This window comes from Spodoptera frugiperda, chromosome 30 (genome assembly GCF_023101765.2).
Source record: "Spodoptera frugiperda isolate SF20-4 chromosome 30, AGI-APGP_CSIRO_Sfru_2.0, whole genome shotgun sequence".
NCBI classification, from domain to species: Eukaryota; Metazoa; Arthropoda; class Insecta; order Lepidoptera; family Noctuidae; genus Spodoptera; species Spodoptera frugiperda.
The window spans coordinates 3,319,345-3,343,689 of NC_064241.1; the positions used below are offsets into that span (position 1 = coordinate 3,319,345).

At 34.2% G+C, this 24,345-nt stretch overlaps 2 protein-coding genes across 7 annotated transcripts in view; one reads left to right on the plus strand and one right to left on the minus strand.

Moving 5' to 3' along the window:
- LOC118269655 (zinc transporter ZIP6-like) overlaps nucleotides 1-24,345 on the plus strand; it is a 426,889-nt gene that overhangs the window by 392,969 nt on the left and 9,575 nt on the right. Inside the window, exon 3 of one of the 2 annotated variants that reach the window (XM_050706897.1) lies at nucleotides 4,147-4,156. The exons of the other annotated variant lie outside the window; for it this stretch is intronic. The gene's annotated coding sequence lies outside the window, so the exon portion shown is untranslated. Of the gene's footprint in view, nucleotides 1-4,146; nucleotides 4,157-24,345 lie in introns of those variants that run through there. 2 annotated transcript variants of the gene reach the window in all.
- LOC118269676 (peripheral plasma membrane protein CASK) overlaps nucleotides 1-24,345 on the minus strand; it is a 232,638-nt gene that overhangs the window by 76,545 nt on the left and 131,748 nt on the right. The window lies entirely within an intron of this gene.

Consider the following 24,345-nt stretch of genomic DNA (forward strand, 5'->3'; position numbering starts at 1 on the left):
AGATTTGATACGTTAACTGAATTAGCAAAGTTATTTCTGTATAAAAGAAATAATAATAATAGGTATATTATGATAGATTGAATGAAAGGGGAGCGTGCATTGTATTGTCTCCTGTTAGGAGAAAATGAAGAAAGAGAACTTATTGAGCAGAGCCCAAGTATATCAAGATTAGGGTTGGAAAATAAAAACAAGTTTTATAGAAGGAAGAAGAAAGCGCTATCGGTAAAGTGGAATCAATCGTAGAATTTAACGTATCGATGTATCGAGAGCCAAAACGAGACGCCTTGACCTAAAAACAGAAAAAGCTATACTTCAAAAATAACAATCAAATCAAATATTGCAACGGAACGGGCTCGTTGAAATTCAAAATATATTCAATATTTACGAAACATAAAAGTAAATATGGCTGGTGTTAAAAAAATCTAGATAGATGGCGAGTAAACAACACAACCTAACATTTTTCAGCAAAACGAATGTATCATATAAGCGGATTACACAGAAATTCGCAGTTTCCACAAATATTTAACAAAATGTGATCGATCAATTTATAAAGGCTCTATCTACATAAGAAAATACTTCGTGTTTTCTGAACATACTCAATCAATCAGTATAGGAATTACTTACTTTTGTGGTAGTTTTCTTTTTTGTTCGGACGAAGAAGAAATACTTTTAGAATTGAATGTATGTATATTAAAATGAAATTCTAAAAATATAACGTCTATTTGAAGTTTGAGTTTACGTAGGCCTTTGAAAAGGATAAATGAAAACAAGAAATACTCGACCAAAATTTGGTTCCGGTACCATTAATTTACACTAAATTTTGTCTCCATTCTGTCACTTAATCTGTTCATTTGAAACAACATCATTACTAGTCAAACGTAATATATGACAAATAAACTAACAATAACAAATATTCAACCCAGTCGTGATCACTAAGCCAGAGGAATAGGATATTGCATTGTTTATGCGCCATGGCTTTACCGTGCACTGCGCAGACATTAACTTTAAAGCTATTTGGCACATATAGCTTGTAGCTGTTCGAATACACTCCGTTTCTCCGGTGTTACTGTGTTACATGGATACGGAAATATCATATGTAATCCATTTCGATACAGAATATTCAGTCTAGGAGGGAATTGCAGAATATGAAGTTTCAAACCCGTTTAAATCTAACAAATACCAACGTTGAAATAGGGACAAAAATCATAACAAACATCATAAAATAAGATAATAAACGTTTTCGTGAAAAATTTCAACGATAGTGATGATGCAATAAAACAATGCAGTTGAGACATGAGAATGGAAGCAATAAAATCTCTATACGACTTCAGTAGTACTAGATAGGAAAATACCAAGAATAGTGTGGACTTGGTATCAAGTTGGATAATTAAGAACGATAGAACTTCTTCGTTATGATAAATTAAAGATAAAATACGAGCCAAGAGTTTAAGTAAATAAAGCCCAACTAATAAAGCTAATACATGAAAACAGTATTGTGTCAATGAATGACGGTCATGAATAGGTCTTCTAAAACGACGCTGATTATAAAAGAAAAAATAAGAAACTGTCCAACAATGAAGTAGATAATAATAAACGAGCTATGTTCGAAACAAGGAGTTGTAAGGCGCTCTCAGGAGGCGTTAAAGTTGTAACCGGCAAATGACATGAAGGATTAACGATACATATTTTGGTTGGTCTGTCAATGTCAAGTGTCTATCCTATAAAGACGATGATTGACACTCGCTTCAAGATCGCAAAGCCCGTACAGGGAAAATGTTTCCATGTCAATGTCAGAGATTTGGTTTAACCCTTGAAAATTGTAATTTAATATAACGTAGGCATATACCTACATAATAAATGTTATGGGGATGAAATTGTCATTTACTAACACGTTTCAAATACCCTTTTCCATCAGAACATACATTTATTTAACTTCGAAAATATTTTTATGACTTATTTATTTTTGCAATATCGCAGAACGCCATAAATGTACTATTATGACATAGTTTTAAGACAAGAAACAGAATCTGTAAGAGCGTTTCTGGAAGCCACTCTGATTACTGGACGACGGTTTACATATAGAAACTCAATTTAACAACATGCGAAGCTAACACATGCATTAATAAATACTAACTTATTCCGAGAAATTTTGTCGCCATTCCGAAACTCATGCTTGCCGTCACGAAAATAAATTCAGTATTAAAAGCGTAGCTATAAACTAAAGACGTACAAAGTCTGAAAAGATTATATAACTTGCAATAAAGTCGCGAAGTACCTATGTGTATGTTTCCACGCTTTACGATTTTCAATGTAGGTATCTAATATACAAAGTAATGGAGAAGTTAGTCATTTGAGAATCCTCGTATATCAGTATAAAGTATCAAAGTTGCAAAAGATAAAATGAATGAGGGAGATAGATAAGACGTCATTATTCGACATGTAGTCAATATGTTTGGAAAAACTGATTCGCTGAGCACAGATTTTGGATTAAACATTTCTCTTAGATTACAAGTACTTTTTACATTATACAATTTCAACTTTACAAAGGACCAGGCTTAGGACATAAGGGCGAAACTTGTGAAGCAAATCATCACCGCATTCATCAAGATTTCCACCCATAAACAGACATTGCAGTATTTCTTTGCATCGAAAAAACGGGACACGTTTAATCTTCGCAGTCTGTTAACGTCAAACAAGCACGTTGAGGAGGAACCTGCAATTGGTTCAACGGGAGTTCTTTTCCTAGAAACATGTCTTGCATCTGTTACAAGGATAAAATGTTGTCGTGCATTTTTAAAAGGATTCCTGTTTAGCAAATCTTTTCCTTAAAGTTGATGATTTAAAGAAATAGCAAGAATTATTTTATAGACTATTCTTAGGCTTAAACCAGTAATAAAGGGTAAGATCAGAACCACGTAATAACGAGTTCTGTCGGACCTAAATATAAAAAACTGTAGTATTTACAGTTATCTGATTTTATTTGACATTTAATTTTGTATTAACTGTCAATGAGAAATATTATGTGTCTAGATAGTTCTTGGACCCAGTGTATTCCCTTGAGGTACGCCTCAATTAACTACTTCTACCTACATAAAGTAACACAGTTTGAAGTGGAAGTATTAAGATACACTTTATTTTGCTTTTAATTAAAGATGTTAACGTTAAATAATGCTTAAGTTTTCTACGATCAGCGAAATTCAACAATAAAATAAGTTTTCAGGCAATTGTCACAGGTAATCTAACTTACACAAGCTATAAAATAAATAGTAAAACTATTCCAAATACCCCAGCAAGAACTATCACAAATATTTCTAATTGGAATAGCAGGTCAAAATCTAAAAGCTTAGACGAGACGTTTATTTTTATACGGAGCAGCGACACAACAGAAATGTCAGGAACTCTTAACGAGAGACAGAGCAATATTGCATTCCAACTGTAGCTGTGCCCACAAAGCAATATCATTTGTCATACAATGCACGGTTGCCACACTTGCTCCTAGTGTATCGGTGTAATTGTGAACTAGGCGAGAGATTCCCAAATCGCTGCGGATACAACTAGAATACAGAGCAGATATATCGTTATTTTTCGAGCCATAAATTCTATCGTCAACTATGAAATAATTTCGTTGTAGCATAACGTCACACCTCTGGAAATTTGGTGAGCAAACTATTCCAACAATACTGAGAATTTCGAAGTTGGAAACTGTGCTAATGACATTCTTCAGCCTAGCCAACTTTAAGGTGGAGGAGCAGTTTCAAGGTCAACTATACAATACAAATCATAATAGCTATGATGATAGGTAGAGATAGAGGTAAATAAAATCATCATTACTTGTTTAATCCAGCTACTTCATAATAAAAATAGATACCTAAACCGTTTTATAACATAGTATAAAATATAAATTCGTATAAAACTATGATGATATGCAAAATTTTCATTCAATTTACTAGTAGTTTTTATTTTAAGCCAATCAACTACGAATTTCATAGAATTCAGAATTGGTTTTAAAAGCATAAACAAAAATGCAATTTATTTTAACTGGAATTTTAGCTACGTCAATTATTCTCGTAATTTAATAAAATAACTACATAGGAAAATGGCTAAACATTTATTGTTAGATTTGTAGAGTTAAAGTTGCTCTGGTCGAGAATCAAAGTTTGCTTGAGTAAAATACAAAGAAGACAAATATTTTTTCGAGCCATAAATTCTACCTTCAATGTCGACTCTAGAGAAATAAATAATTCAGCAAATTACATTAAAAAGGAAGAGTCCCCAAAGGCAATCATTAATTAAGTGACCGTAATAACTCATTGTGTCAACTCAGAAACTAATATCAAAAGACAGAAGAGAAATGTTTAAAAAGACAGAATCAAACAAAAGGCGTTCTTCGTTCTTCTCCATAGGAATCTACACTTTGGAACGTTTGACTTTGGCGGAACACAATGGTACTTGACAATGTTGATTTAAATATTCAAAAACTTGGTGTCTATAATTTTACATTCTAGTTTCAGAAGTGAACACTAATAGTAAGTGCAAGTTGGACAATGCTATAGGACTTGTAACGTCTCTGCCTGCGCACCAAAGCCAAAGTTGGGTAATTAATAATTTCGTGTTGCGGGAACTTGTGAATTAAATCCAACAATACAAGTGCTGCGCATTAAATAAAACATGTACCAAGTTATTGTCACGTAACGTTCTTCGGCACGTGCGTTAAATATTTCATACGTCTAGGAGCTTACATAATGTAAGTTAGCTATTAACAACTGCGCCTATATAACTTATAAGGGGATTATACATTAATCAAATCCTTCAGGAAGGTGCTGCTAACAAACAAGACGGAAAGACCGGTTATAAAGGACGGTAATTAATTTAAAAACAAAAAATAACATAACGTAACATCTCCTTTTACTCAGAGACAGGAAAAAGCATATCAATCTTAAGAATACGACCTACGGCTGTACGGTTGATGCGGTGGCTGAGCAACCGGCAGCCGTGCAAATGTGACCTTGTATGTTGGTAAATGTACCCACGACGCAGGAGAAAATCCTAGTGTGGGGAAACGTCCTAACAAAATAGAGAGAAAGAATATTTTTGGTTAGTTAACTTTTCTTAAAAAAAAAAAATTCTGTCATTTATACTTTCAAGTTCTCCCTTGTAATTATAATTATTCAACGTAAAGAGTTATTTCTACTTATGCAAAATATTAACTTATTTATATTAAAGCTGTACACTGAAAATTTACATACACTTCGTACATAAACGAAGTTCATTACTTTTCAATGAGGACTAGAATATTATAATTAACAGAGACCCTCTACTTTGAAGTCTAGAAATTTACTAGGCGACTCATTACGAAGCCGCTGAAGTACTTCTAAACTAAAATTGGAGTGGTTTAGAAATTTTATAAAGTTTGATTGGAACTTTTTTGTATTTACTTATTTATACTACCTTTTAGTCACCATTTGGTTTTGGTTTTCAAAGGAAATGTGGTTTTAAATGAGTTTGTTTTTATTTTTAGGTTTTATTCAAATAATTATTTCAACTGTCTAGTCCTTTTCCCTAAAGTATACCTGTCATTGTTCAAGAACAATTCAGTGGTTAACAAATCAACAATAACAGTTGACCTTATTAAAATCTGTCCAACTAATTAATGAAGTTTATCTCCTGACGCAGACTTCTCGAGACATTGAGAATATTCAAGAGAGTATGAACAAGGGACCGATATCGATTCTTTAAGTAGTGAAGTGATCGTGGTTGCTGGAAACGTGCTTAAGAACCCGCTACGATCTATGTTGGAACGAGTTAAGCCAGTGTCAAGATTCATAGATGAAGTGTGTGTTGATGACGCTTAGAGCCACAGAATAGCAAGACTAAAACCGCCTTCAAAAGTCCTTTTAAAACAGTGACTAGTAGTTTTCATACATCTTCTAACACTTTAGCAGAGTAAATACCAAGTACAGTAATAAACTGAAGAATTTATAGTACTTTAGCCGTGACAAATTCTCCTTCGTTATTTTTACGAGGAACGCTTTAACACTTGTCCTGTTTTTCTTTTATTTCCTTAAGCGAAGTGGCGCGTTTGGTAACTGAAAACTCAAATGTTTTGGAAAACTTCGCAGCTAAGTAAATTAAATACATTGATTGACTGATAAAGTCTTGCTTCAACGCCTTGTTGCATTCAAATTAGTTTCAGACCAACGAATTGGAAATCAACGAATTTGTTGGCTTTGTAAATTAGTATTGTTTCATCGAAGTAAAACGGGAAGGAAGTATTCATTATTTCTACATTGAAGATAAATTTATTTACATAGGACTGAATACACAACGTAATTCAGGAATCCTTTGGATAGTAGCATGGTGGTCGTGATGGTACACACATGAGACGGATATTTTATTAAAATAAGATTAAATTTATTTTTGTAGATTCCTTAAATTCAGACATTACTTGTCAATACAGAAATAAAATATGGAATAGGATCTTAGAACATGTCATTTTCCGAATATGTTCAAATAAACGTTGACAAAACAAGAATACAGGCGTAAATCTCCTATGATAAAGTATTTTTCGGCATAACAAAGATATAAATTTGCCATAAATTCGTATCTTATTACCGAGAGTGTCTCAAGGAACTCTTTACACTTGATAAAACTTTGTTTCTTGTGCCAAAATCTACCTTCCTTTCGTTGGCTCCTCGTCATAATATGGGGGAAAATACGGCAGTTTAATGTTTTCTGTTTTCTACAAGGAAATGTCTGCAGGTTAATGTGTTTATAGAACTTATAAAGACATGTTTGAGGTTCGGTGAGGAGTTAAATTGGCACGTGAAGACATACCAGGAGTAAATGTCAAAGATCATATTATTGATTTTGATATAAATGCGGCAGTACCTACACAGTTTGGTGTCATTACCAAGATACGCGTGGTCGTAAAGCATTGGCATAATATTCTTAAATAACGATATGACAAGGTATAAATATTTTATGGTGATGGCGTATTCTAATCGGGCTTACTAGGACTCAAGCACATCTCACGTAGAAATGGAGAAAAGAAAGGTTGCATAAGTAAGCAAAGTTATTTATGAGTTTGTGTTTCTGTGTTACTACAGTGTTTCTATTCTTCCCACGTAGATATCGTGTGAGGGTTTTGTCTTTTGTCAATTTACTATAATCCGACAAAATGGAACTACGGATGACGGGATCAAGAATAGTTAAGAATGTTACGGATAGGATTCTCGTTTCTATTTAAATGTAAATTAAGTTTTGCAGTGTTAATGTTAATGTAATGTAATAAGAGGAACTATTGACAAAAGATTATCTTCTTACTTATAACTGCATAACTAACTCTAGTGTTCGAAAGAACCCTATACAATACAGTCAATTTGGCTATTGTTATGTTAATCCATATAAATAAATCTATCCAATGTTATTTAAAACAACAATAAGACAAAGCAAGCATAAATATCTGGTATCGACGTAAATGGCAAAGCCCTGTTGTTGCTATTGGCAGGTTAATGGGTTTGACAGATTCAAGTGCAGTAATTAAACCCTCCGATGCTTTTCTGTTTTGTTAAAATCTATGACGTCCCCGAGACCGACAAATGCAGAACGAATCTTTGACGTAAATCAACATTTTCTACAAAACTTGTTTTTAATAAAAACGATGTTTTAATTGGAGTTAATGAAAGAAGTAATTAGATTTCGATATTTTAAGATATTAGTCAATCGTTTGAAGCAATGTATTAAAACTAAGTGAGAAAGAAACAATACAAACGTATATCATTTCGCGGTACACACAACGCCATCTATCATCCCTTTCAAAATACACTGACTAACCTATCTACCCTGAGGAGGGGTTGTACGAACTACGAACCAACGCTCCCAAAAACGTACACCGTTAACAGATGTCGTTGTAGTCACAATGCTGCGGTTTGCGGGAAAGTCCTTTAGGTGGCGCTTTACAGTTTGACTCAAATGCATCCGAAAATTCATAGATGGCGCTGTGCTAAAAGTTTGTTTTACAGACTTTTCCGAACTCAAGCCGCTTTAGTTTTATTTCAGTGAGTTAAATAGTTATTTTGTTAGACTGCTTTGTTTTTATTCAATGCGATAAACTTACTTTTCGGTCGAGTTATTATGTAAAGAAATTACCTGAAACAGAAAGAGAATGTGAAATTAGTCAACTGATTTAACAGGGTTTCAATTAAAAAACAGTTCTTAAATATTTAAAAACAAATAACATAACGGGTAGAGGTTTCAGAAGGTATGTAAATATATCTAACATCAAGGTTAGATCGTATCCCAACCGCTGTGACATGTGAACAAATATATTGACGCAGTTCTACAGGTACCAATTCAGAAATATGAAATTGATTTACATAATAACACTAATGAAAATCTGTCTAAATTCAACAACATAATATTTTCAATTACATTTGAATGAAATAAGTCATTAGATTTTCATTACAGAAAACCACTTTCTCTGTAGCGTACATTTTTACTTAATAAAAGTCTGAAGTATTTTTTTTGGTATCGTTTTGGCAACAATTTACGAAGACCATTATTGGCGTACTCCGGACCATTTCTTTGCTTTCCGATTCTCGATGATACGTAGACACCCCAACTTCCTCTTGCTCATTACAGGAACTCGAAAGGATTTTTCGAAATATCTTTCTTTTAATGGTTCTGTATGTCTTTGAAACATTTTGCCGTATCATTACCGTCGATACACGTGGCAACTATGAACAAAGGAACTTAGTAACGAATTTCTTTATGAAGAGGATTGTTTTTATGTTACAAATATAGATTTCGAGGAGCAAAAAAAAAAAAAAGGTTATAATTCCAGTATATTTCCACATTTTATAATATCACAGTTGAATGAACTTTCGAATATACTTTCTGGTCTATACAGGGACAACAAAATCTATTTAGTTACGGCGCACTGGCTCACTTAAATAAGTATTAAGTTCTTTCGGTTCATTGGTTTTAGTCAGTTGATTTTAGGGACTTTGGGGCTTGAATTCTAATTTTAGGCAACGTGATTTTTTAAATTAGCTAGGTAAAGGAAGCTTTGTTAAACACAACGCAAGCGTTGTTTCACGTCGGTTTTTTGTGAGGCCATGGTATCACTCCAGTCCAGGCGGGTCATTCGTCTCGGCTCTCTATATGTATCTGATGGTATCTTTATTATATTCGTTATTATATATTCTATTATATTTCTCCAGAACCAAGACTATGATATGATGACCTTCTATTTAGTTGCGAAATATTAGCGTGAATGTAACGTGTATATCTCTGTAACGTAAGACCAGGTAGTATAGGAATATCGTATACCTCTATCTAACATGCGCCTTTGTAGATTAACCAAGTATCTCATACAACAAGATTCCTGTGACATGTAATTCTAGCTCCTGTACTAGTCTCCAAAGTGTACGTATCTAGCAAGCAAATTACCATATTCTCAATAAATATGTAAACGCAAGATGAGGCAATATCCACTGGACATGTTCGCATTGCCTAAAGCGGCCACGATATCGAATGGTTGATTGGAGCGTGAACTCAAAGCTGTGAACTTGTTTGTGGCTCTGTCAAAGCAGATCTGTAGTTTTGCCATCAAAGCGTAAGTTTCGATAGAGCGTGTGTCGATGGTAAATATTATTACATGGCAGTACACAACAATTACAAACAAGAATATCTATTTCCAATATAAATTACACACCTTATCGTTTGTTGACAAAGATATGATAAACAGCTCTCTAAATTATTGTGATCGACATTTTAGAATGACGTAAAACAGTGCCATTGACATTGACCAATTAAGACAATTAGGCCCTATTTTTCAATCATCAGGTAACTTTTATTAATAGAATAAAATTAACGTCTGATTAACTTATATATGGAAAAACTGTGAAAATTTCAAAATCATTCCTTCAATAAAGTTAAAGAGATGAGATGTATACGTAACATATTTATTATAAACTAACCGAAGTTAAAATCTATATTCTAAGCTCTATCGGCAGTAAATATAAGAATCGTGAAGGATTTGCTAACCCATGTGGGACCCGTTGGGCGTTTCGCACTCAAACTGTATACCATCATTTCCAGAGCCTTGTTACTAGGCCTCTTGAGACCCTAGCCTCGTACGCGGCTCTATTATTGTTTATTTCGAGGACCTTAATGTAACTGACTGTTCTGTCTGTCGTATGATATTAGTTGTATTTGTTTAAATAAGTATTCTTGTAGAGTAAATTGCAAATATGTTGTAGTTGGAGTAAGTGTGTTTACAGTGTTTCTAGTGTTTAATTTGTATTATTATTTTATTGTAATAATTGTATATTGATATAAACAATATTGTACAACTAGCTACTTATGCCCGGATCCACGCGTTCCTATCCATTCAATTCGATTACTATCAATCGTAGCGTGATGTTTTATAGCCTATAATAGCCTTCCTCGATAAATTGACTATGCAGCGCAAAAAGATTTTTTCAAATCGGACCAGTACCTCCGGAGATTAGCGCGTTCAAACGAACAAACTTTTCAGCTTTATTATAATGTAAAAGTATAAGTATATACGATATCGTTCATGAATACCTGCACTTAGTTCTTTGCAAATTAAAAATATGATAGGTAGAACACGAGAGTTAATTACCCAAAAATACTTAAATTGAGGTAACTACGAAACATAGTAATACCTCTACAGTAAATTACTTTAACATCGTTAGACGAACTTAAAACTAATTGACTAGCAAACTCAATAAAGGGTAACAAGAAACAAATTAGCTAATAGCTCTCATCAGATAACTGTTGCTTCGGATCAGTGATCTAAATTAATAAATTCTCACAAAGAATGGACTTTGCTTGGTTGCCCGGAAAGCCAGTTGAACAAAGTCTGGCCGGCAAGAAAGGTTATTAATCGCAAGCCGAAGTAACTCCAATAAATTCTAACACAGCTTTAATTGATGTTATTTACTTGGATATAAGGGGTTATATTGATTGTATTTGGGCGGTAATGGGCGGTATTGTTTTAAACGGCTTTTTAGAACGGCTCTGGGCTCGTGAATGGAAGAAAAATATGGGGTGTCGGTCGCCTATTAACGTGAAATGTACATTGAGTAGGGAAATTGGGTTGTTAAGGTGTTTATTGCCTAGATTTCTGTCAACATGGTGCTGGAGTTTTATGCAGAATTTTGTTTATTGTTGACATTATTAAGAGCTAATAATGATAATTATTTCGATTTCGATATTTGAAAAGAAGAAATTGAAGGTTTATTGAACATTTTTAGAACAATGAGCTATGATATTTTGAGGCAACAAGCCATGAAAGGTTACGTGTAGATTCTTTAAAAGTATTTAGCAAACAACGTAGGTCAAACTAAATTTATAACTACAAATAACAGAAAGACATTTGGTATATTTACAGATATTTCTGTGTATTTATCTATAACGACCTAACACGAAAGAGTTACATTTAATCATGGTAAAAGCATCAATTATGGTAAACCTATTTATCGCTGCAGGATCGAGATACTGTCTCGCTTGTCTACGTAATGTAATCTAAGTAATCTAATTGATTATTCTCGATGGTTTAGTGATTATATAGCTATATCGCGTGTGTGAATCATGGTGAAGTAGTATTGTTATTTTATGTACAATTGCATTTTCGATGACTGTGCTCATCTATAGATTATTAATTGATACAGTATGCATTCTTGGTAACAATTTCTACACAGTATGACGTATAACAATTAGTCATTAAAGAGTATCACATTACATCAAGAAAGAAAGCAAAACAATTTTTGCAGCGTATCATAAGTAAATAGTCTATAAGTAGCCATTGCTGACAAAAGATTTCTTTTCATACGAGAACGGATGTACGGTTTAAACACGCTTGCTGCCTGATACGGATTCGAACCTCCATGCATGAGAAGCGGGCGCCTTAAACCTCCGGGCCACCACGACCTCAATCAAACAACGACATCAAACAGTAGAAAAATTCACAAAGCGTAATGAACTCAATGACAGCCAATCGAAAAACATCAAAACCCCATAGAACACGAACACCAAAAAAGAACTTCTCATTTCCTTTCCTCAAACAATCCAACGTCCCATAAGGTAAATTGACTGCGTTTTCGTGAGAAATGTACATTCGATAGGTATACTTATAAGTAAGGATGTGATCCACGCCTTCCTCGTTCTCCCCTTCATTACTTACATACTTATATCTATTGATATCTGAAACCCCACTGATCTTCGAAGCAAAGACGTTCAGAGAATAAAATAGATTTTTGTAAGAATGTGGGATCGTTACACTTAAATGTGAGTAATGTGTCTGTTATGGAGTTCTTACTTTGTTCTTTAGATTTCCACAGTGATCTCGAGACACGAAAAAAATTACTACATTAAGTTCCATGAGGAGACTTTGATTGTAAACGGAACTGATTTGTACAGACATTGCGCCCGTCGTGTAGATAATAATTACATATTAATCCACGAAAATGTAGGGGCAGAGGTAGAGGTGACAACACCCACTTTTCACCAGTCATAGGGGATGAGCCTACTGTCACAAGGCATGGGACCAATTCCAAATACCACGTTATTAATGTACAAATTTCAGAAAAGCCTAATAATACTTTGATGGTACAGCTCCTCCACATAAACCCTAATCACATGTATGCCATGTAAATATACTAATATTATAATAATATCAGTACATTATCCGCGGCCATATTCCGAGCATTGTACACGCTTGCATGTCCTAACTAATGAATAGTAGTGCTAACTGTTTGCTTGCGTCTCCAAGCATGTAATTTTAAGTGGCCGAGACAATAGTGATATTACATATGAATTATGTTTAATTTGATTCACTGACTGTTTACGTTGAAATTCATGGTACATAGAACTTGTGAATTTATAAAGACAGCTTGTACTCAACCTACATTATAAATAGTACTTTCTAAGCTGGCACACTGTCTTATTACTTTAGTGATTGGTCTTCCGAATAAATTACTGTATGTAAATAAGGTATACGAATTAAGCGACCCAGATAGAACAGTAGATGTGTAAACTTCTGATATACATCTATCCTGCACACAAAAGGTCTGAAACAAACAAAAATAGAAACTGAGTTTCAACCCGTAAAATCGCCACCAACTAACAAATAGAGAATAGAAAATATAGAAAACAATAATAAAAAGAGAGATAGAAGTGAATCTCTTACATTTTTAATTACTTTCCTTTTAAATACATTTGAAAGCTATCAGAGTGTGGTTCTGATCACGCTGGCATCATGTTCTAGGTAATGTTTAGTGCAGATTGCCTCTCATACAAGGAGCACAATGCAGCCTTCATCATTTGTTTCTCTGTGCACGATGCCACAACAAATACAAGCTGAAAACACAACGCCCACAATGGATGTCTGTAATACGTGAAGTGCACGCTTTTGTATCAACGCTGTAACGTTATTGGAAACGGATTTTGAATTTTCTGTATTAGAATATGTATGTGTAATTCTGTGGTTAGTTGTGATTTCAAGTTAAGAAGAACTTAAAAAAAATATACAGTCAAGAATGAAAAATAATGATGATCAAGATGCTTTTAAGACCCCTATGACGGGTGGCCAAAATTAACAAAGAATTTGTCAAAGATTTTCTGTCAATCGTCAGACGAGGTGTCTATAGAAAATATGAATTAACTTCGTAGTTATGAGAAAAGGATAATATGGAAAACAGTAAACATTAAAATGGTATCTGTAAGATCGAAACAATTTCGTTAATTACAAATATGAAAAATGACATATTTGGGACAATTAAGTCACACGACTGCAGCGTAATTTGCAGTAACTCACTTTTCTCATATATCCATGTGTTACGGACGCATTAATCTATCAAAGTTAAATGGAATTAAACCCGGCATTGGAGTTGCAGAGAAAAGAATCGAGCGGTATTCGTCAACTAAATCCCAGCGGGCAATTACCATTGCGTTTTAAAAGAAAAGGAAAAGATAAATGAGTATTTTTATCTTAAGGATTTTTTATCTCATTCTTGCACAGAAAAATAAGGACTGCCTTATTTTCCGTGGACATTCTATGCTAAACAAAGAGCATTTTTGACGGGATGATGGATGAAGCTACTTCGTTATTGTAATAGATCAAGTGTTATCAGTCCGCTCGAAGGGATATATCGATACAAATTTCGGTTTCGAAACAAATGTTCTGAAAATTGGAAATTATTTGGAATATTCGAGAAACTTTTAATTAGAAGGTAAGTCTATTGTTTCTGGAAGTATTAAGCTTTATTTAAGACTGAACATTAATTATTTTAGTGAGAGTAAAATTCTGAGGCTAATCAATTTCTTGTAATTAAGTATTATAAACTTTTTATCCGACCAGAAGTTTCTTTCGTCCGTTCTGATCCAGTTATAACATTCATAAATATTCACGCCTTATCCTAGATTAAGGAGAACTTCTAATGTTTATCCTTGAAAGGGTAGAACGACCTCGTGATACAAGGACTTTCGAAGAGTACTTTGAGGCTGTTGTAGGGGTTAATTTGAAAACATTATCTTACGGTTTTAGCCATTTATTCAGCCACCCGAGTGGCCTTAAAGAGATAAGATAAAAAAATATCTCGGGTTAAAAATTGTGCTGCGGTTTTTATGAGAAAATTTGATGCAGCTCTTTTCGGTATAAGTATTTGAATCTAAAAACTAAATTAAACGGATGCTCAGAAAACAAGGTCTAGTGCAAAATATACAATTTACGGGACTTATTTAAAAAAAAAAAAATTAAGCATGACCCAAGTAAAACTCAAAAGAGATTTTCTTAGTGAATTACGAATTCACCAAAACTATCGACAATAAAGCATACATTAAGTTTATGTTACAGTTAACTACAACACACAAGAGATTCAAATCTAAATTGGGTCAGAACCTTATAGGTCGCGATTGACATTTTAGTACGCGGATATTTCCCGAAGGTAAATAAAAATGTAAAGTTGACTAGGGTAAAGCGTGGCAAAATCGCTCTCGATTCGTTCCAAATTGCACCATCGAGTCTTCTAGTATCGGAACAGGCTCTCGATCACGTACCAGCAATTTCTACCCATTGACGAGTTGTTGAGACTTGCTCGATTCGCCCGTCGATCTTGGATTCAATCAAGTGAACACGTTCCCACATGTTACAATCTAGACCCAATTTCAAGCCTATTACCGAGATTCTTCAATTTTTTACTAAAATCTTTGCCTTTCGCCAAATTACGAGGCCTAGGAGAAAAGCAATTAATGTTTTAATCGCTGCACGTTTTTCTGCAAAAGGTGCTTTTTATGGTTCAACTTTATAAGGGTTGTGGTGGCCACAAAATACGAAAGTAAATATTACATGGCATCTGGGAATTAGACCCCTACATTCTTTAGTAAATTAAACATTTTTAATAGTAGGTGGTGGAAGTTTAGCAACTATAAAACAAAACAACGATGGTTTAAATGGATATAAAAATTCAAATAAATATTCCGTACACTTAAATCTTACACAAATGTAGCTTGAGATAAACCTCATGGAGCGTGAGCTTATGAAAATGGAGCAAATAATGTCCTTTTATATCCATGGTAGTAAAACAACACGGATTTGTTGAAATTGATATGACTTAAGCGTTGAAAAGGTAAAGACTTGGGCATTAAGCGAATGGTCCACTTCAGTGTGGGTTATCCACTGCGGTGAACATCCCGTGACAAATTGCCCATAAATAGGATAAAATGGGCGGTGAAATAACGGGAGCTATGGTTGACACAAACAAAGAAAATGGCAGGCCACAAACTGCTTCTGTCCGAGCGAAGTAATTGATGAGTTGAGTGAGGGACGGCTTTCGCCTGTTATAAAACTATGCTAATTTTGTTGATCGCATACCAAACGGGAGCTAGCTTAACAATTAATATTAGTTTAAAATCTTACTTAATTTAAAATGCATATTTTTCGAAATTGATTTTTAGAGAAATTCCATTTAATGCCTTATCGTTTCGAACTTGAAGATTGAATTTTTCAAGAACTTCGTTGGGCCAATGCCAGTATGGGCATCGGGATGGAAAATAAGAATTTCAGAAGATCGAGCTTGGTGCTAGGAGACCGAGATTCACTTAATTTTTAATGTGCCTCGGAACCTTTACCTGTTTTGACTGACCATAAAACAGATTTTCTAACACCCTTAAATATTCTAAAAGGCATTGGTGTGGAAATAACGAAGATTGACTAACTTGACGATTCAATAAATTCTACAATTTCAGCGTTAGTAGCGTCAGTACATGTCGTAAAGATTTTGTGTCATGTTGTTCATTTATTTATAATTTACTTACCTTTTTACGAAACACACTAACAACTATTATACAGCTTTTTATTTTGGGTTTATCTAGAGATTATGATCTTAAGAAAGTTATTTAAAATTGAACGTTATTTGCGTTCTCAAACAATAAAATACGTACCAAAACATTGTTGTAAGATGATGTTAAGAGTAAGTTTGAATTTGAAAGGCAAGTACAAGAGAAAAACGTGATGATTTTACTTTAATGATGATAAATAAGAAACTAAAGTCACAATCGTACAAGAAATCAATACAATTAGTACCATTTGGCTCATTCCATTGGTCTCAATTCGACGGCACACAGATGGGGTGACTCCTCGAAAAATATGTCGGTAATAAAGGCAATAGAGAGCAATTTATTGTTATTTTTTCAGAAGTGACAGAAAGAAATATAAGAGCCAGAGAACACTTGAATACAACTGGCGTAGTTATTTATTATGAAGTTGTGGGATACCAACGTTTGGGACCTTTGCCAGAGCTCAGCATATCGGATTTAATCTACCAAGGTCACAGAATGAATTTACAGAGAAAATATAAAAATAAAATAAATAACCTTTGATGGAATTACATTTGATATGGAAGACAAAAGGTTGAAAATAAAATAGAACCGTTTTTTGGTCTTTACCAGTTGTACGATTGTAAAGCGTTACGACGTTAGGTGTACAAATACATACCTACGCTACGCAATTAAATGAAGGTTGTTTAATTGTATTTAGAATGAAAATTAATGTTATAGTACTTTTAACAACGTTTCTTATACAAATATTTAACACAAAGGCAATAGTAACATAGAATTTGAATACGAATGTATTTTTCGAGGATTTTTAGCAACTAAATGCCTTAGCTACTTAATTCGGACTGCCCTATCAGCTTACGAATGATACTAATTAACCGAAAGTAGTCTTCATAGCATACATAGTAACACTTTATGAGTCGACGCCCAGTTTCCGACGTTAAAGAGTATTCAGTGCAAATTTTAGATTACATTATCTCCCATAATACAAAGGGATACGAAAATGAATACGTTTTGAGTATCCAAACGGCTACTTCTAGTGCCCTTTAGATTGTTCAAATATACTTAAGGGCTCTTAGTTCCAAAGGCCACTAAATACAAAGGTCAAGGGATTCCATTACAATCGAAAACTAATCGCGCAATTTATTCCAGGCGTAGTCTCTTGATATGGCCGAAGTGGAAATGTAGGAAACAAAGGAAATACATTTTCATGAAAGGCTTTGAGTACTAAGGGTACTTTAATTTTGTAAATGAAGGAACAGGGTGTACGAAAGTAGGTACAAATAATGAAGGTGCCGTCAACCCTTGCACACCGCATGTTATGCCGGTTAATTAGCAAAAGTTAGAGTACTAGGTAAAGCTTTAAAAATAACAGCTGTGTTGGTAGGTAATTAGTGACGAAAGCCGAGTACCTCTCATGTTCCTTTATGAAACGGTAATTTTTGATAGCAACTTTTTATGCTAAAGCCGATTCGTGCCTTCAAACAAACTCTATTTGCTTTTATGGAAGGTTTTAGAGTGAGCTGAAGTAAGTGAAATATGTTTGTGGTATATACCTACTAAATATACATACACGGTAGGAGTCTTTGCTGTTTCGGATTATGAAATGTTTATTTTGATTGAAATATATACAGTAGTACCCTTTTATTGCAAACGAGAAGTATTATATCAAAAGAGGACTAAAATGCGTTCTTATACATAGTCACGTACAAACATTTTCAAGTAATTTTATCACAAAGTTGCACTAGAAAATGTTTCGAAGGATGTATCCAGTTGAACAGTAATTACAGTACACAGATACGACGAACAGACAAAGAAAACATCACGCTTAGTGTTATATGAATGTAAGGCAGAAGTTTAAATAGACAACACCCACAAACCATACGACTCATGTTTTCAAGAAGCCACACAAAATAGCCAGTTATAGGTAATTCCTAACGGCAATACGTAACAGCTGTAGGAAATAGCCTTGTGGTCAGTCCACAACGTCTCACTAGTCACCATTAATTTACCGATACTACACATACAGATGCCATATATAGCCAATACGACGAAAGTTTCCGCGTTACAAGTTCCTGAGTGAGCTGTTTAAGTTCGATTGTAACTTAGTTGTTTGTTCCGATTGTGGTACATAATTGTCCATGTTAGACAGAATAGGAAATGAAACAGATGTATACGTTGGCCATGAAAAGAAAAAGTAATATAATCGTATCAATTTTTCTTTTCTTGAGTCCGTATTACGGTTATCGTTTGAGAGATTGTTATTATCATAGATGTTGGGTATAAGTTTTTTGTTAAAGCGCTGGATTGTTGATAGATGTTATTAACTTATCTTGTTGAAGGAGAGGCTCGTATCTTTTTATGAACACATGGCTTGCAAAATACAGTCTTAAGACATACATACATAACAAAGTATACGATTTCACAGACTCAATGTAATTACAGGTAAATAGTACATAACCTAGTTATAAAAAGACTCCGAATTACGAACAAAGAGCCCGCATACATTCGCTGCTGTTACCATTCGTAACAGTTTTATTACAACATGCAAAAATCCCCACCTTTGTAAATAAAAAATAATTTCCGAGTAAGGTGTGATTTCTAATCATGTCCCCGCTCAAAAGAGACATTTCTGTGCTATGTATATCTTTACCTCTCGCCGTTCATAAGTCGGGTCGTTTAAAAAGCTTCCCGCTGGGAAATCGGTTGGGTTTCCTGAAATCCGTCTCGTTATTCGCTGCAAATGAATTTAAACCGAGGCTTTAAACGTTGATTTTCTGGCTATCAATTACGCACCCTCCCGGTCTTTTTAAAATGCAAATACGCGAATGATCCCCTACCACACCAAGTTACATGTATTTTATTTCTAGTTTTGATTACATTTTTAAATACAAGTTTACCGATGTTGTTGTTAAAATCTAACAAGATTTATATCGATTTTGTTATTTTGGAAATCGTAATAGAGTATATTCGTTGAGTAAAGTAATGCTTGCAAGCACAGTTTCGATCTATATAAAGTGAGAGATTTAGTGTCCCCAATCGCCAACTTTTCTTAACCAATGCGATGGTACTTTTACAGCTTTCTAGTTTGTACGAAAACAAATGGTATAAGAAGTTTTTTAGCACTACGGCATATAACTATCTTCTACGTGAATGAGAAAATATTTTCAGTTAAGCTGGGAATATAAAACACAAAATCCTCGAAATGATAGCTTGCATTAAATCTCGCCCTTAGTTAAGGACCCAAGATAATAACTTAATAACTTTAACAATTTATCAAATTTTATTTTCGTAATACTATTTCACAGACTCAATTAAACACAGAAATTAAAACAACAAAGTTTAGTACTTATTCTTTTGTATATCGTAATAAGTTAAATTAAGAAACTGCGATGAAAACGTCGTATAAAATAATGAAATATTCATAGACGGCCTTTACATAATCAGGTAACCTAGTTTCATAGAAGAGCCTTCGTTTCACGCTTGCTTAGATCTATCACTTCTAGATATTCTATCTTCCTAAACGGCTCATTTGTTTGCCGAAGGGAGGGCTTCGGCAACATCAGAATATGACGTGACTAATAGCGTTATGTCGGAGATTTATTACTTGGAACATTGTGATGCTGCGGCGCGGGGCTTATAAGAAAGAACGGGAGTTGAGAAAGTATTTTATTCAATTAAGTTGATACAGTCTGCGAAGAAGATGGTGTTTAGAATTAGTTAATGTTTACATCGACGAAAATTTACTGTAAACTCTAGTTTAAGTGGCATACTATGTGATCTGGAGCTGCAGACTTCGGGTTAGCGGCTCGAAAAACAGAAGCAAGAACGGAGTGGTTTTTAGTCAGTTAGAGTCTGACACTATCTCTTGACTCGTCTAAGGCGTGATAATCCATAGGATGATATTCATCCTCAAAAAAGTGGCATACTATTTAATTTTACTGATTTACTGGAGGGCAAAGGTTCCTCTGAAGGTTAAAGCAAAACAAAATAATCATTTATTGATCCGCCGCAGAGCCGTATCATCGGAGTGAATCAACCCAATTCTGTCTTCCGAGCCTTTGTTAAATCCGACCCGGGTTTGCAATTTAATACTTTCTATAATAATTATCCGCAATTTAATCAAGGACCTCTAAAAACGGAATATTATGTCCTGTCTCTTATCTCGGCATCTTTTAAAGCCGAAAATAATTAGGTCTGTTTACAAGTTTGCTTAGTAAAAGAAAGCTCCTAAAAGATTTCATTCTTAAGACCCAAAGGAATTTTAATTACGAAGTTTTGTTAAGTTTTAATAATTCGGCGGAAAATAAGTCTTAAGGAAACTTTAATTAGGTCATGTACACAAAGGACCGTGTTATTTAGTTGGGTAAAAAAGTTGGTATACGGTAAAGACGAACTTTCGCCGCGTCGGTATGTCCATGGGTGAAAAATTTATGCCGGGAATCAGGCTTGAATGTGTTGTTATAAAACGAGCTCACTTTATAATGAACTAACTTACTTCGTTTTCCGTAATTAATTGGATTGTTAATGAGGTTGTTTGGAAGAAGTTTTCCAAGTACGTACCTATAGATAATTTCGAGTATTCAAAAGATTATGCTTGGTAACTTGGTGGTATTTATATGATTCGAACAACTACTAAACGCCACAGAAAATCGAAAATCCCTTTTATATCCACGTCTTTCAAACCAGGACAAAGGGTTTGAAATCACAGTAATACCTACGTGTCAAAAATCGCACGTCATACGAAGTTTCCGTTTTCGTCCCGGGTTTCCTTAACAAATGTATTCGCTTCATCACTATCAAGGAACAAGGGAACAGCATTACGCCGAACATGCATCCATAGTACATTTTAACGTGTGTAATGTATTACGATTTTATTGGTGAGATTTAAGAGAATGATCATGTGCTGAGTTCGCTTAACGGGCGTGATTGCATGACCAGATGTAATAATAAGATAGACGATAAAGCAGTAGGGTCGTGATAGTGTTGTTACTGTCTATTTCAATGGAACAAACGCGTCACTTTATGTTTGTAGATACATTTATGTAATGTTCAGGAAACGTCTATAGTTACATCTCACCTGTCAGCGAGTCCGAAATGCAAGCCCGAGGCAACAAGATGAGTGTTAATCCACTGTCAGTGTGATGGACATTCGATTAGATATCTCGGTTTATCGTAGGAAATAAGGATCATGATTTGATTGGCACACGGAAGGTGATCGGCTTTGGCTTTTAGGGTCGACCGGAAGCTCGTTTGTAGGGGTAAAAATAATCATGCTTATTTTGTTTCTGAAAGGTTAGAAGAAGACGTACTTTGACCAATTTGGGATTACCTACGTGTATTGTTTTTATCTCTTCTTCTTCTATTGATACAAAAGACACAAAATAAGTAAATAGGATTCAGGCTCTACCAGAAATTAGAACTCGAACATAAAGCAAATAGAAAATCACCCAAACAATTTCCCGCGAAAAGGGAACACAAACGTATGACGCAACTACTTTAAATTCGAGGCTCGCAACACAATGAGGTGTCAAAAACCAAATTCAAACAGTGTCGACAGCGTCAAGGCGAAAATACACTTAGTGAATACACATCAAACTAAACCGACCTATATACAGAACAATGGCAGGAGAAATTGAATGGGACGCTCTTAAATTATTGTCCATACGTACGAGGGACTCCTTTGACAAACGGCACAATACGTGAATGACGTCAGTTATCGGGGGTTCGGAGGGTAGATCTAGGTTTTCAATAGACGCAATAATTTACGTGGAAAGAATAACATATTCCAACACACTTAGATATATATTTGTTCGGTAACATTTTCCGAGTTATCAAAATGTTTAGATAGGAGTTAGCATACAATTTTGGAGCTTGTAGTATTAGAAAAATATTTGGCTTGTAATTCCTAAAGTTGAAAATATATTGGTATGTTGTTAGATATAAAATAATAAAGACAATAAAGCAATTACAAATACAAATTAAATCACTTCAATCATAATATCCTTATCACACTGTCGATACCAATCGACGCGTTATCCGAAATCTAATCAACTCCACTCCCATTATTGTCACAAACATGTAAACGTGTATCCAAACCCCATTAATAGCCTCCAACATAATAAATTAGTTTTAAACTGAAAGTTGGTCCATAAACCGAACTACCATCAATCATTTATAACACAGAATTCAAAACTAATATGATCGGCGAAACAGCAGCTTTTGCAAAAATTCCGATGATGGAAGTAAAAAAAGATTTATAGACCCGATACCTATCTAGGTATGATATATCACGGGAATTTATTCTATGTGATGTAGGTCAAACTTACCATGTACCCGTATTTGAAATTCATGCTGTATTTCTACATTCAAAAACTTTTAAAGGTTTCACTATACGTCGAACTTCAATACAAAAAATAATTCTAGAACAAAAGGGATGTACACGGTTTTGTTACTGAATTTAGAAGTAGTGGAAAAACGTGTAGAATTTTTAGTGAGTGTGTTGTATTGATGTTTCTTTCAGAGAAAAGGAGATTAGTTGAAGGCGATGTTTTCATGATGTTTTATAAGTAAAACAACGCCTGAAATGATAATTGTGGCTAAGGAAGATACGGCGAAAACAGACAAATTGGCGGCCTTAAATAAGAATGGGGACTGAGCAAAAGCTAAAAGCAAAATTTAATATTTGAGCTATCTTCTCTTAAAAGAAAATGTTAACATTTAGCTACTGGTCCCTGATAGGTCCATCTACGTTAAAATGAAGAGGCAACTTGCTACGGATGAGAGTAAGATAAAATGTTTACGGTACAATGGGCAATGGGGACGGCTGCGGACCGGGAAACCGTTTGCCTAGGTGAATTTGTGAGTCGGAAGGTCGAATGAATCCCTTCCAATGCAATAAAATATCCGTGATGTAAGTTATATGAAATTGTTATTGACCTTGTTCGAGTAAAGCTTTTCGAGAAGAATAAAACATATTTTGCTAAAATACATTTTTCTAAGAACAGCCTTTCATTTCTTTAAATATGAAAAGACATTATAGACATACATGCTTTCCACTTGATTTGTTTGTTAGTTAATTCTAAAAATCAACTGGCAGAAAAAGAAGCACTAGCATTGTGCAATAACAATTAAAAGAAAACGTGATGTAAGTTATATGAAATTGTTATTGACAGACTTTTTGAGAAGAATAAAACTACGCAAAAATTATACACTGCGCAGGCAGAAGAACTCATACTTTATTAAAACTGTATCGTCAAATATAGCGTATTCGAAAAATCTATATGAAATGGCTGAACATGTTCAATAACAATTGATATAGGACGTATTGGGGGTTGAAATACAGCGGTAAGTGTCGTTTGGTCTTATCTAAGTGCCATTTATGTAGCGGCCGACGTGTTTATGGCCCATCGGCATACGTTACTTCGTGAGGTGAAAATATTGGGGAGATTTCAAATACTACGATACGTTGACATTATCTGTGGGAGTAACAAGATCTTTCAATTTTTGGATTGTAAGGAGATCTTATAAGAACTGTTAACAAAATAAAAAAATCTACTAGCTAATTTCATTAGCTGTTATTACAATGTATATTAATGGATTATGTTAGGTCAGTCTAGATTTTTCTATAATAGGTATGTTAGTCTCACGAAAAAATCTTAAATGACCAGCTCAGACTAGTAAGGTCAATCTTTTATTTATTTTGCTACTTCAGTTTTTTAGAAAAAGTTATACATTATTCTTTCCCTCGGGATTTATTTGATCTCGTAAAACGTGAAATGTCAGAGATAAATATATTCTACACACACACAGTGTACTAAGAATAATTGTATTTTCTAGTTGAAATATAAACCATTTGAAACGAGGTTGTGTTGAAAAATAGAAAGGTTTAGAACATATTAATGCCGCCGTTCCTGTATCGGAAAATGATAGATTCTGTGAGTATGGAACTGTTATCGAGTATTAAAGCGATTTCGTTGAGAAATA